Raw genomic sequence first — 15,485 nt, 5'->3', positions numbered from 1 at the left:
ATATCTTAGCCTTGAAGACTAAGCACCTCAGTATGAACGGTTCCACTTCGTCTGAAAACTTTATCGAAACACACTCACCACACTACAGGTCGAGTAGTTACTGCTTCCCTTGAATCGCGGCCCAAGGCAAACATTTTACTAGCACGTCCCTTCGAAGCAGAGATCGTGCCCGTTTTATCAAGGATATCATCAAGATTTTGTTTCCCCTAGTACGCTCAACGACATCTTTGATGGGAGTGGCGAGATTATCGGCGCAGCGAGGGGGGGGGGGGCTCTTGGCCTTTCAAAGGCCTATAAGAGCAAACGGGGGGATAGCGCTACTGACCACGCTCCCAGTCTTCCCCTCTTCTGCTTCGTCTAGCTCCAGCACCTAGATGCGATCCCGCACCCCCTTTTTTTCCAACGAGTCCATCCTCCCTCGCAAGCCATGGCCGAGACCTTCCAGGGGCACTGGGGCTGCTCCGTTGTTACCGAGGAGACCATCCAGGACCTGCACAACACGGGGTACCTATCCACTGACATCGTCGCCCGTGCTCCGGCCGCTGGCCAGCAAGTGCCCGCTTCCAATGCCGGGGAGCGGGCAGTCTTCGTCCCCCACCTCATCCAAGGGCTGGTGTTCCCACTGCACCTCTTTGTGCGCGGTGTCATGTACTACTACAGGCTGGATTTCCATCATCAGGCCCCGAACTTCATCCTCCATCTTGCTGCTTTCATTACGGTCTGTGAGGCCTTCCTCCGTTGCGAGCCACACTTTGGCCTATGGGTGAAGATCTTTTGCATCAAGCTGAAGTCTAGTGGCTTCGACCTCGCGGAGTGCGCGCGCGGGGGGGGGGGGGGGGATGATCAGCAAAAACCAAGGGGCCGAATGGTTCAAGGGCACATTCATCGAAATGGTGAAGGATTGGCAGCGGGAGTGGTTTTACATCACCTAACCGCTTGCCCCTGGCCAGGCCGAAGTCCCAGCATTCTCGGTTGGGCCTCCCAAGAAGCTCAAGTCCTGAAAGGAGAAGGGTGTCGCCTGGGGGGACCAGAAGGAGGCGGAAACCTTGGTCAATAGGGTAAAATGGTGGTCCACCACCGGAAAGGTCGAACTCACGGACGTCATGCTCTACCGCCGCATGCTCCCCCTCCAACTTCGGGCTACTCCAATGTGGGCATAAAAGCCCGAGGAGATGGGCCCCCTCACTGCCTTCTTTCGCTCCACCTTGGCCGCCATGTGGACTAAGCTCATGAAGCTGGTCAAGGACAAGATCCCCAAGGAGTTTGAGGACCTTTCCGCGGCCTCGAGGACGGCTATGAAGCCCCCCGGTAAGTGACCTTACTCACAAGTTGAACATTCCTATCTTCCGAGGAGTGGATTTTAATGAATTGCTATGCTTGACACTTTGCAAAAGTGGCAGGCCTGGGTAGAAGGAGTGCGCTACCCCGCTCCACTGCGAGAGCAGCCCGCGACTCCGCTTCTTTCGGCGCTCCTAACCTTGGAGCCGCACGTGGTGATCCCTAAAGGGACAAAGTCCCAGAAGGGCAAGCCAAGTTCTCGAACTCGGGAGACCTCGGCCACCCGGTCCGCGGAGACCCACGCCTCCGCCGCTCGTGACGACGATGCGGAGGAGGAGGATGTTGAAGAGCTCCCTCCCCCGAAGGGGAAGAGGAAGACGTCAGAGGATGCCGCAGCCAGCATGAGGCCCCAGGGCTCAAAGAGGCCGAAGAGAATCTCGGCCAGAGCAACTGACAAGTTGCCGGAGAGAGTCGAACTGTCTGGCGACTTGGAAGAAGACCTTCTCGCGATGTAGAGGAAGAAACCGGCACCAAAAGGATAAGCCGTTGTATTTATCTCTCATATTTTTATTCGGCCAGTTTTATTTAGCAAAGGTAAACTCATAGGGGGTTTCTCACGCAGCCCGCCGAAGGCGGTCCCCAGTGGTTCGTCAAGCGGGTTGCCATCCGCCAGCAGGACTCGAGTGCCCTCTGCTCTCCCCAAGCGCATGACGGGCTAGGGGAGGTGACGTCCACCCTGGCCCCCGACGTCAACATGGCGGGGGCCGAAGAGGTGGCCACTATGGCCGAGGTCGACACCTCGGCCTAACAAGACCCAGGGGAGAAGTGCCCCGAGGTTGTAGAAGAGGGGCTAGGCAAATCATTGGTCCAACCGATATCTGCTTTAGATCCGCTCCCTCAGGTGGAGATCACCCAGGCCAGCACACCGGTGCCTGGGTCTAAAGTCGTTCTGCCACCCCCACTGACTTGGACCGAGGAGGAGGAGGAGGAGGCCTTAAAGGGCTCCTCCCTTAAGGAAGAGCACCACGCCTCCATAGGCACGGGTTTGCAAGGCTTCCGGTCCGTGGGGGGCGGACTGTGCGAGGCTGAAAGTGCAACTATCACTGGGTGGTTTTGGTAATTCCTAACAACATATAGCTCATTGAGCTAATGCTATTTCAAGATGAATATTTCAGGAAAGCTCAATGATTGGCATGGCATGGATTAGAAAGTGGACCCTTCAAAATGCTAAGGACAAAAGATTGGGTCAAGCTCAAAGCACACGACTCTACATTTTCTATTTTAGTGATCCAAGATCACATTGAGTCTATAGGAAAAGCCAATACTATTAAGAAGGGATGAGGTGTTGCTTAATGAGGTGCCAGTCTACAGTTGATGAGTGTGCCAAGCTTATAAATGCTCCTGAGGAACATGAGGATGACTTGGATATCTATGCAGAGAAGAAGAAAGACCACAACAGTATGGCCAACATGTACAAGGAGATCCTAGATGCTTCTTTGGATACACATAAGTTTGGATCAGTTCACTATCTGTTGTCTGGTCTGCCAACCATAAACTGGATCTTAAGGCACACACTGCTACCCAAGTCAGGTGATCACAAGATGATCAAAGGACATGCCATCAACTTGCTGCACATATTTGATGTCCCACAGAAATTCAAAGTTATGAGCCTGATTGTTGAAACAATCAATAGGACTATAGCTGATCAAAAGAGAAGTTGTGGGTATGCCCCACACATTCAGGAACTAATCAACTCAAAGATGGGCAAAGGCAAGTACATTTTGGATAAGGAGCACCTGCCCATCTATCCTGAATTTGAAGATAACACTGTTGTGATGAATGAGAATGAACCATCTTCAGCTCAAGCACATGAGAAGAGAGAGAAGGCTAAGGCAGAGAAGGCTGCAAAGATGCCAACTGTCACATCCCTAGTTCTGGTTTGCTCTAGGCTAGCTAGTCATGTGTGCATCATGTTTAAATTTCAATGAATTTGAAATGGGGACATGTGAAAGCCTCAGAAATCATTTCTGAAAAAGACCAAGATAAAATTGCTTCAAATAGGTCCAAGAAAATGTTCATGTTTCTCTATGGAAATATTGGCCAGAATTAAAATTCAAACCAATATTTTTAGGAGCTCATAAATATTTATTTTGGGCATTTGAAGCTAATGCAATAACTATTTGCATTGGATTTATATTTGCTATATATCGAATATGTGTCCAATAATTCTGAGAAATTGTGAGGGGCTTTGGGATAATCCTTTCAGTCCCTGCAAAATTATCAGAAGAAAGCAAAATGGTTTAGTGCTTAAAACTAAATCAAAACAAATAACAGAAAAGGAAAACAGAAAACAGAAAAATAGGAAAAGAGAGAAACTTACCTGGCGCTCACCCGTAGCTTACCGGCCCAGCCCACCTGGCACTGCCAGTCATCTCCCTCACGCCAGGAGGACAGGAGCGCGTGGCCGCGGCGCGCTGGCACGCGCCTGGCCACCTCCTGCTTGCCGCCGAACGCCTCATGCTGGCTACGGACGCCACGCACTCTCCCGCGCGTCCCTCAACCGCTTGCTCGTCCCCATCCCCTCTCTGACTCTCTCTTCCATGGCCGACCGTACGCACCCGAGACCGCCGACGAGAACCACCACGGCCACAGCTACCCCCTCGCCCTCTGTTGTGCCCACGAGCTCCGCGTCGTCTTCCTCGTCATCTCCACCGAGCCAAGCCAGCCGGGACGCTCCGTAGCGTCGTCATCGCCACCGTCCTCAACCTCGGGAGCCGGTCACCGCCGACGTCGATTCACCGTCGCCAAGCCGTCCCCGAGCAAGCCGAGCCCCTCTTCGTGATCACTGTGAGCTTCGCCGTCGTTTCCCCCTAATCCCGCGGCCTAGCGCTCGTTGTAGCTGCATTTTCCATTGATGCCGAAGCACGCCGCCGCACGAGCCTGTCGCCGACGAGGCTCCGGTGGCCATTTGGTCCCGTGCGTGCCTCCGTTGGGTTCGTGAGCTCTCGTAGATCACGTAGGTACAAAACGCTGGTCCTCCCGCGCGCCGTGTCGTCGATTTTGTCGACGCCATAGCTCCGGCCGCCGCCCAACTCGCCGCTGCCGCCGCTACAGACCACCTCGTGCCCTCTCACTACCACCGCTGGATGTGCACGAGCCCCAGCTCGCCGTAGAACCCAACTGTGTCGCAAGCCATGCCCTGTAGGCGAAACCCGAGGTGCCCCGCCGCGTCTGGCCTCGCCGGCGTCGAGTCGCCGGCATGTTTGACCGAGTTGACCAGGGTTTGACCCCCCTGGGTCATTAACATGTGGGCCCGAGGCCCTGCTAATTTAGTTTAGATGCTAATCAAATTTTAGCTAACCCACTGACTCGCTGACTGTGGGCCCCATCCCTTCTTATTACTTTAGTTAGGATTTAACAAAACCCTGGTTAGCACTGAGTCAATGACAGGTGGGCCACACCTGTCAGGTTTGACCTGGACCAGCCGCTGTTGACTTGCTGACGTCATCCTGATGTAGTGTGACGCAGCAATTTAATTACTGGAATTATTTTTATACAGGAAATTCCAGAAAATACCACAAACTTCAAAAAACCATAGAAAATAATCTATAGCTCAGAATGAAAAGATTTATATATGAAAAATGATCAGAAAAATCCAATCTATCCATCTGTGCCATTTTCATGCATGTTAGAATAATTTATGGCTGCTGTTTAGGACAAATCATGTAAATGGCATTCGAATTTCCACATATGAAGTTTGAATTTGAACCCAAGGTTCAAACCAACTCCATTTAATATGTTGCTAGTTGCATTAGCTCAAAACACATTCATATTGCCATGTCATAGCATGCATCATATTGTGCATTGCATTGATCGTGTTTCTCCTCTGTTTGCCGGTGTTGTCCCCTCTCAGTAGACGTTGCTTCGACGATGCGATCGATGACACCGATGAAGAGCTATACTATCTTCGGAAGTGTCAGGCAAGCAAAACCCCCTTGTTCAGTCCGATATAATCCCACTCTCTCGCTCCTGCTCTCTTTTACTGCATTAGGACAACAACGATTCAACTGTTACATGCTGTGGTAGTTGAACCCCTTTCCTCTGCATGACCTGTCATTGCCACAGTAAATAGATGAAACCCACTAGCATGAGTAGGAGTTGTTTGAGCCCTGATGTGCCTACTCATTTGTGCTTGTTTGTCATGCCTGCTACTGCTTAGAGTTGAGTCAGGTCCGATTCATCGGGGATGAATTGGAATGTGGTGAACATGTCCTACTGTTGAGAGCTAAGTGTGTGAACACGATTTGGTAAAGGTAGCGGTGAGAGGCCATGTAGGAGTACATGGTGGGTTGTCTCATTGAAACCGTCCTCAGGAACTGAGTTCTGTGTTTGTGATCCATGAACAGTTACTACCACACATTGGGCTCCGGGCGCTCCAAGCTCTCTCGACTTATTAATCAACCTGATCTCTATCCAGGAGTTGCAACTAGTTTCTGGTGTTTGTAGGTAGTGTTAGTAGTCTACCAAGTGGCACCCGGTACAGGTGGGCTTGGGACAGACTAGGCACACGTGGCCTGGTGTACCGAGTGGCACCCGGATGGTGGGCTCGGGAACCCTGCACACATCGTTTGGGGCCGTGAGCGACACCCCGGCCGGATCTCCTTGCGGATGGAACCCGAATAGGCGATAAACCTGGACTAGAGACTTGTGTGGTTAGTCAGGTCGTGGCCGACTCCCTCGCCAGGCTTCCGCTTGAAGGTTGCCGAGGTACACGACGTGTACATGGTGGTAAGTGGCGAGAGCGTGTGTGACGAAGTACACCCCTGCAGGGTTAATATGATCTATTCGAATAGCCGTGTCCGCGGTAAAGGACTTCTGGGTTGCCTGTACAGTTCATAGACAAGCGAAAGTGGATACTCTAAAATGCGCAAGAAAAGCGTGAGTGCTATGGATGGCGTTCTCGTAGGGAGACGGGAGCGGATCCATAGTGGTGTATTGGTATGGTGAATTGTGGACTCGTGTGCGCCACCTCAAAAGAGTTACTTGCAGTCGTAGTTCAGGATAGCCACCGAGTCAAAGCTGGCTTGCTGCAGTCAAACTCCACCACCCCCTTTGTTGATACCGATGCATATGTAGATAGTTCTGATGTAAGTCTTGCTGGGTACATTTGTACTCACGTTTGCTTATTTTATGTTTTGCAGAGAGACGTCAGTCTCGCTAGTAGTTCCGTGTGGACTTTGACGTTTAGCTTGATACCTCAGCTACGATCTTGTGCCCTCGGCAGGGTCTTGTAGATAGTCAGGCTTCGCAGCCGTCTTCTTTTGTAGATGTCTGTACTCAGACATGTTAAGCTTCCGCATGTGCTTTGACTTGTATGCTCTGAATGTTGGGTCATGAGACCCATGTTTGTAATATCTCGCTCTTCGGAGCCTAATGAATAAATACTCTGAGTCGTAGAGTCTTGTTGTGATGCCATGTTGTATTTGCACATATTGAGCATATTGTGTGTATGATTGAAATGCTTGGTATGTGTGGGATCTGACAACCTAGTTGTTTATCCTTGGTAGCCTCTCTTATGGGGAAATGTAGTCTTGTGCTTCCATGAGCCATAGTAGTCCGCTACAGCCCGGTTCACCGGAGTCCTGCTAGCCCAGCACTACTGCTCCGGAACACTTGACTGGCCGGCATGTGATTCACTTCGTTCCTGTGTCTGTCCCTTCGGGGAAATGTCACGCGGTGACATCCGGAGTCCTGCCTAGCCTGCTACAGCCCGGGTTCCCGGAGTCCTGTTAGCCCAGAGCTACAGCCCGGATTCGCACGCTGCTGACCGACATGCTCGATGTTGATTCATGTATGCCTGTCCCCGTAAGTTAGTGCCACTTTGGGTTCACGACTAGTCATGTCGGCCCGGGTTCTCTGTCATATGGATGCTAGCGACACTATCATATACGTGAGCCAAAAGGCGCAAACGGTCCCAGGCCAGGGTAAGGCGACACCCGTGGGAATATCGTGCGTGAGGCCGCAAAGTGATATGAGGTGTTACAGGCTAGATCAGTGTGACTTAGAATCGGGGTCCTGACAGCTTTGGTATCAGAGCCTGACTGCCTGTAGGATTACCAAGCCAAACTGGTCGAAGTTGTGTCTAGAAATGCTTTAGTTATATATGGGAATTGATTGTGGGAGGGAACGTAAGGCTCTTTTTACTCCTTTACCTTATGCCCTTCTGATATGAGTCAACCTCTTCTCCTCTACGGGGATTAAGAACTAGGCTTCTCATCTTTCTATCAGGATCACGTGTTACTAATCCGTAGACTCGTAGGATTGTTGGTCTGAAGCCTCAGTTCAGTTTCTACTACTTCCATGTGTTGACAGTTGATCTCGAAACCATGATATTGTGATGTTAAGTTTTTATGCCACCATTTTGCAGGATGTCTCGAATCTTTTCTGAGCATTTACAGCCGTTATGTTGTCTGAGTCATCCCAGGTTTCTAAATAGTCTGATGCATTTGCAAAATCCTTTCCCTCTGTTTTTGCGTCCCATTGGGCCAGATTAAGCACACTATCGGTGCGTTGAGGCACTCTATTGCCTCGGTATATATGTTGGAGCTATTACTATGACCCTAGGTGTTTTAGGGAGTCACTTAGTAATCTAGCAATGCTTTGTATCCCCAGTGTGATGATTCTGGCCATTATTCCCGAAAGCATCCCGTGATGCTACTTAGTAGTAGGTATTCTACTCCTGGGTTTTTGAACCCGAGATTCACCCTACTTCATGTTGTTAATATTTGCTAGTTCCCTTAAGATATTAGTAACCTTTGCGATAGTCCTCGAGGTCCATGGTATTTCCTTCTTCCAAATACCATGAACTGCTTATGGCAGAAGTTCTTTTTAACCAAAAGATCACAACCAGGGCGCTCTTGAGGAGTACCCCATTCAAATTGTGAATCTGCCAGTCCTTCTTCTTCTGCATGGGTTATCCGGAAGAAATATGTTGAACTCGTTCGACATGCTAATCTATGCACCCACAACTCAGAAAATCGTATGTTTCTTTGAGTTGTCCCTCTTTAGTTATTTTCTGGCCCTCGTCTATCAATTGATAGTCAGGAGTAATTGTGCATTTGTGTTATCGATGCCTATTATTCTTGTGGTCTGTCAAGCCATTCTAATCCAGAATGACTAGGAGAAACAAACTCCAGTACCTCGTCCACCTTTGGGATTGGGTCAAAGTAGTTGTATTCCGCAGATCAAATGCCTAACCAGCTTTTGTTATGTTCTACCTTCGAGTATTACCCCCTTTATGTCGAGAATATCGTAGGAATTGCACCACCTTTTGTGAATTCTTGACGCAGTGTTACTCCTCGCCATCATCATTCATTTCTTGGCCCCGTGTTGTCACAACCGGAATGCCGAGAAGTGAACCATGATGTGTGAAATCAATACTCCTAGCAACCGTGTTGCTTGGTAGTTAATGGACAACACTCCCATTCTTAGTGTGCTGGTTATTAAATCATCATCCTAAGATTGATCGTGCTACCTAGTCCTTATTTCTGGTGCACTCCTCGATTAATGAGATAGGATTGTGTCAATCCATCACTCTCTTGATCACATCGTCTTGCCCTGAAAAGCAAGATTGATCTCGAGCTTAGCAACGTACCGGTGGTTCGTGATTTTCCGAATATCTTCTCGGAAGTGTTACTAGGTTATCCCCTGACTGTTATGTTGAGCTCGTGATCAAGTTGGTTTTCTTATAAACCACCCCTTCTCCAAGAATCTGTGTTGGATACCCCTGAGCTAGTTGGTTAAGCTGAACAACAACTTGGAGAGTTGGAAGATAAAGCTTGCCTAACTTAGTTCATTCCAAAGGGATATCTTGTGTTTGTGTGTTTGTTGTAGAAAGATGATTTCTTCATCGATTGTTCCTTGTGATCAGTTGTTGAACCTATCGTCTTGCCCAAACCTTGATTTGAGTGTGGGCCATCGTCAAATCAAGTTAGAACCAACGATATTCCAATGTTGTCTTACTCATGGTTGATTCCTCGAGCATACACCATTACATCCTTTGGTCTAACCAATGCTATCACCATGTTCACTTAATTGTGGAAGTCCATCTCCATTGGAATTTTGATAAATTGTTGCTGAGCCCATCGGCAACATTCTTATCTTCTCCATGACTCGTGTTGAACATTAAGTTAGTGTTGGAAACTTGTGCTAGCATTTTCTTCGTGCTATCTCATGAAGGATATGTTTGGATGAAAGAAGTGGCTTCCTTTAATTCACGTGCACTTGATGTAAGGTGTCGCCGTGGATCCGAGAAGGATTGTTTTTGTTTTCTCTGGAACCATCCCAAGTCAGTCATGCATGTGCGAAGTATGCTATGGTTTGATAGGCTCGCTACCTCCAGTCTATATGTGTTCCTAGCACACCAAGCCACTGATTGATTTGTTCAAGGAAAAGGAGTTGTTGTGCAAATCCTAGGTCATGCACAAGACTTCGTTACCCTAGATGATGGTTCCCCACCTGAACTCGGTAGTGTTTTATCATAAGACTACTATGTGGTCATGCTTGTCTGGGACAGCGTGTTCACATGTGTTTAGCAGAACCAGCTCATGTTTTGGAGCTTGCTATCTTAGTTCATTCCTCGAGAATCTCGCAACGCCATCTCATCGAATTGTGTTGCAAACTTTCTTTTCAGACATGCTGAGTCTGAAGTATCCTATCACCAATCGGATCTGAATCTCAGGCAGATATGATGGTTGGAACATTCCCAACGGTTGCATTTTGTTCCCAGCTTGCACCCCATCGTGCCAATTTTCCATGGGCTGCCCTTCTCAGCAGTTGCTGTCCAGGTCCATCTTCAAAGGTGGACTTACCATGAGTCCCATTCATTTCCGATGATAAGCAAAAATCATCCATTTCGTTGTCTTCAACAAGGTAGTCCACATCGTCCATTCTAGCCCGAGTGTGTCGTTCTCCCGAACTCCCTCGAACGATCATTTGTGATTGCCTTAGGGTGGTATAAAGAGTTTCAACGATCTTTGTATCAAAAGTAATTCTTTTTGCCACTTAAGGGAATAATTCTACGAGTCACCTTTCCTAAGGTGCTCCGTTATGGAGTCATGTCAATTTTTCCTCGCTACTTGAAACCTTTGTCATCTGTTTTCTTTCCATCCACTGTCTCAACTCAAGAGTTGTTCCAACGTCTCACTCCATAAGTTGATCTTGAGTGCCCGATCTTCAAGAAGATCGATCCTGTAGAGTTTCCCTCTCTTCCGTCATCATAGTTGGATGAAGCTCTCGAAAGAAAATATGTCAAGATCAAGATGATGCAATGAATCAACATCTTCGAGAAGAACAATTGGATCATGAAGATTATGTTACTTTGCGTTCCCCTTTCATCTTACCCTACACTTGAATCTCGGGACGAGATTTTTGTTTAGTGGGGGTGAGTTGTCACATCCCTAGTTCTGGTTTGCTCTAGGCTAGCTAGTCATGTGTGCATCATGTTTAAATTTCAATGAATTTGAAATGGGGACATGTGAAAGCCTCAGAAATCATTTCTAAAAAAGACCAAGATAAAATTGCTTCAAATAGGTCCAAGAAAATGTTCATGTTTCTCTATGGAAATATTGGCTAGAATTAAAATTCAAACCAATATTTTTAGGAGCTCATAAATATTTATTTTGGGCATTTGAAGCTAATGCAATAACTATTTGCATTGGATTTATATTTGCTATATATCGAATATGTGTCCAATAATTCTGAGAAATTGTGAGGGGCTTTGGGATAATCCTTTCAGTCCCTGCAAAATTATCAAAAGAAAGCAAAATGGTTTAGTGCCTAAAACTAAATCAAAACAAATAACAGAAAAGGAAAACAGAAAACAGAAAAATAGGAAAAGTGAGAAACTTACCTGGCGCTCACCCGTAGCTTACCGGCCCAGCCCACCTGGCACTGCCAGTCATCTCCCTCCTCACGCCAGGAGGACAGGAGCGCGTGGCCGCGGCGCGCTGGCACGCGCCGGGCCACCTCCTGCTTGCCGCCGAACGCCTAGCGCTGGCTACGGACGCCACGCACTCTCCCGCGCGTCCCTCGACCGCTTGCTCGTCCCCATCCCCTCTCTGACTCTCTCTTCCGTGACCGACCGTACGCACCCGAGACCGCCGACGAGAACCACCACGGCCACAGCTACCCCCTCGCCCTCTGTTGTGCCCACGAGCTCTACGCCGTCTTCCTCGTCATCTCCACCGAGCCAAGCCAGCCGGGACGCTCCGTAGTGTCGTCATCGCCACCGTCCTCAACCTCGGGAGCCGGTCACCGCCGACGTCGATTCACCGTCGCCAAGCCGTCCCCGAGCAAGCCGAGCCCCTCTTCGTGATCACCGTGAGCTTCTCCGTCGTTTCCCCTAATCCCGCGGCCTAGCACTCGCTGTAGCTGCATTTTCCATTGATGCCGAAGCACGCCGCCGCACGAGCCCGTCGCCGACGAGGCTCCGGTGGCCATTTGGTCCCGTGCGTGCCTCTGTTGGGTTCGTGAGCTCTCGTAGATCACATAGGTACAAAACGCCGGTCCTCCCGCGCGCCGTGTCGTCGATTTTGTCGACGCCAGAGCTCCGGCCGCCGCCCAACTCGCCGCTGCCGCCGCTACAGACCACCTCGCGCCCTCTCACTGCCACCGCTGGATGCGCACGAGCCCCAGCTCGCCGTAGAACCCAACTGTGTCGCAAGCCGTGCCCTGTAGGCGAAACCCGAGGTGCCCCGCCGCGTCTAGCCTCGCCGGCGTCGAGTCGCCGGCATGTTTGACCGAGTTGACTAGGGTTTGACCCCCCTGGGTCATTAACATGTGGGCCCGAGGCCGTGCTAATTTAGTTTAGATGCTAATCAAATTTTAGCTAACCCACTGACTCGCTGACTGTGGGCCCCAACCCTTCTAATTACTTTAGTTAGGATTTAACTAAACCCTGGTTAGCACTGAGTCAATGACAGGTGGGCCACACCTGTCAGGTTTGACCTGGACCAGCCGCTGTTGACTTGCTGATGTCATCCTGACGTAGTGCTGACGCAGTAATTTAATTACTGGAATTATTTTTATACAGGAAGTTCCAGAAAATACCACAAACTTCAAAAAATCATAGAAAATAATCTATAGCTCAGAATGAAAAGATTTATATATGAAAAATGATCAGAAAAATCCAATCTATCCATCTGTACCATTTTCATGCATGTTAGAACAATTTATGGCTGCTGTTTAGGACAAATCATGTAAATGGCATTTGAATTTCCACATATGAAGTTTGAATTTGAACCTAAGGTTCAAACCAACTCCATTTAATATGTTGCTAGTTGCATTAGCTCAAAACACATTCATATTGCCATGTCATAGCATGCATCATATTGTGCATTGCATTGATCGTGTTTCTCCTCTGTTTGCCGGTGTTGTCCCCTCTCAGTAGACGTTGCTTCGACGATGCGATCGATGACACTGATGAAGAGCTATACTATCTTCGGAAGTGTCAGGCAAGCAAAACCCCCTTGTTCATTCTGATACAATCCCACTGTGACGCCCGGATAATCAAGCTACAGTAATCCCACGTTAATGTTGCCACGCCACCTCGATTTCTGTTGCTAATCTCGCGTTAGTTCAAAACCGGTTCGAATTCGAATTCAAACTCAAGCAAACAATAAAATATTTTCAAATATTAAAACTAAAACGTTGGGGTGTTGCCGAATAATTCATGAGTAATAATGGTGGAGAAACCAACATTTCTTATAATATTTAAATTCACTAAAATAACCAAAGCATAGATCAAAACAATTAATTTAATGCCTTTTATAAAGTTATAATAATATAACTAAATTAGTAGTGTGCCAAAATAATTATGGCAGTGGCCTAATTAGTAATACTAATTTAGGTGCTAACTTGGTATTTTATAAAACTAAAATAATAGAAACTATAAATGAAAACAGTAAAGAAATAAAAGAAAAATATAAAAGGAAAAGCAAATCAAGAAAGAACAAACAAAAAAAGGGGCAAAGCCCCCACCTCTCCTTGGGCCGAGTGGCCCAACTGGCCACCCAGGCCACCAGGAGGCCCACCCCGCTCTCCCCATATCCCCCACCCCCCGAAACCCTAGCCCAACCACCCACACTTCCCCCCGATTCGCTCGCTCCCTCTGCCCCTCCCCCGATCCAGATCGAGGGGCAGAGACTCCGGCGACCACGCCGCCCCGCGCCCGGACGCCGGCGCCCACCCCGATGCTGCACCTCGCCGCACGTCTCGCCTTCTTCCCCGAAGCCCACCTCGTCGGGACGCCCCCCCGCCTCTGGATCGTTCCGCCAATGCCACCCGGAACGCCACCGCCACGGCCACCTCATCGCCCGGAGCTTCCTCGCCGGACTGCTTCCTCCACGTCGCCGTCGTCCCCGTCGACCACCCCGACCCCCGCTGCCTTTCCCCCTATCGGCCCCGTGAGCTCCGCTCCTCCTCCTCCTTCCCCTGTTCTCGTGCGCGCAAGCCCACGGCCACACACGCACGCACGCGCCTCGGCCCCCCTGGTCCCCAACTGCCGCTCCCTGCGCGCGGCCCTGCTCGCCGTCCCCTCCCGTTGTCCGCCGTGGCCGCGCTCCGGCCGCGTCCAGTCTGGCCTCTCACGCGCTCGTGCAGGCCCTCGTCGTGCCCTGTCTCTGCAGCCCACCGGCCGGCCTCGCGCCGCTCCGGCCACGGCCGTGCTCGGAGCACCCCCCCAGCTCGCCGGGCCGCCGCCCACTCGCCGTGCCGCTTCGGCGCCCGGCTGACGCCGTCGCTGTTTCCCCCTGTTGGCCTGGGCGGGCGCCCATTCCGGCTGGCGCCCGTCGCCCGCACGCCCGATCCGCTAGGCCCCTGTGGGCCTATGACAAGTGGGGCCCCGCCCCTAAGAACGTTTAAAAAAGATTCTTAAAAATAAAAATAAAATAAAATAAAATATTAATTAATTAACTTAATTATGTTTAATTAATCTAATTAACTAGTTAGTTTAATTAAACAGTAATTAGTTTAGCTAAACCCTAATTAACCTAAACAGAGAATGACAGGTGGGTCCCACTGGACCCACATGTCAGTTTGACTTAGTCAACCCCTGTTGGCTGCTGATGTCAGCATGACATCATGCTGATGTCATAAATCCAATTTCGAATTAAATTAAATGATTAATTAAATTCCAGAAATTAGTAAATCTTTAGAAAATCATATCTTTTAAACCGTAGCTTGCTCAGAACGACGAGCCGAATCCGAATACGTAGTCCGTTCGTCCGCCACACGTCCCTAGCATAGAAAACTTGCAACTTTCCCCCTCCGTTTCATCTGTCCGAAAAATGCAAACTTCGGGAAAACTTTCCCGGATGTTTCCCCCTTCCACGGGATCGCGTGACACCGCGTTAGAACACGTCTAGCTCTGCCTGTTGTCCTGTTATGCACTTGCTTGCTATGTATTTACTGTTTCTCCCCCCTCTTCTCTCCGGTAGACCCCGAGACTGCCGCTGATGCCGCTGTGATCAACTACGTCGACGATGACCCCTTCTTCTTGTCTGAGCAACCAGGCAAGCCCCCCCCTTGATCACCAGATATCGCCTAGTCTTCTCTATACTGCTTGCATTAGAGTAGTGTGGCATGTTACTGCTTTCCGTTAATCCTATCCTGATGCATAGCCTGTCATTGTTGCTACAGTTGTTACCCTTACCTGCTATCCTACTGTTTAGTATAGGATGCTAGTGTTCCATCAGTGGCCCTACACTCTTGTCCGTCTGCCATGCTATACTACTGGGCCGTGATCACTTCGGAGGTGATCATGGGTATATACTATATACGTTATATACATGACACATGTGGTGACTAAAGTCGGGTGGGCTCGTTGAGTACCTGCAAGTGATTCTGATGAGGGGGCTGAAAGGACAGGTGGCTCCATCCCGGTAGAGGTGGGCCTGGGTTCCTGACGGCCCCCGACTGTTACTTTGTGGCGGAGCGACAGGGCAGGTTGAGACCACCCAGGAGAGAGGTGGGCCTGGCCCTGGTCGGCGTTCGCGGTTACTTCAAATAACACGCTTAACGAGTTCAGGGTATTTGATCTGAGTCTGGCCATTTGGTCTATACGCACTAACCATCTACGCGGGAGTAGTTATGGGTATCCCGACGTCGTGGTATCAGCCGAAGCCTTCGTGACGTCAGCGACTGAGTGG

Source organism: Aegilops tauschii, chromosome 1 (assembly GCF_002575655.3).
Source record: "Aegilops tauschii subsp. strangulata cultivar AL8/78 chromosome 1, Aet v6.0, whole genome shotgun sequence".
Classification (NCBI taxonomy): Eukaryota; Viridiplantae; Streptophyta; class Magnoliopsida; order Poales; family Poaceae; genus Aegilops; species Aegilops tauschii.
The sequence above is the reverse complement of the archived record's forward strand: the minus strand, read 5'-3'. Positions refer to the sequence as shown.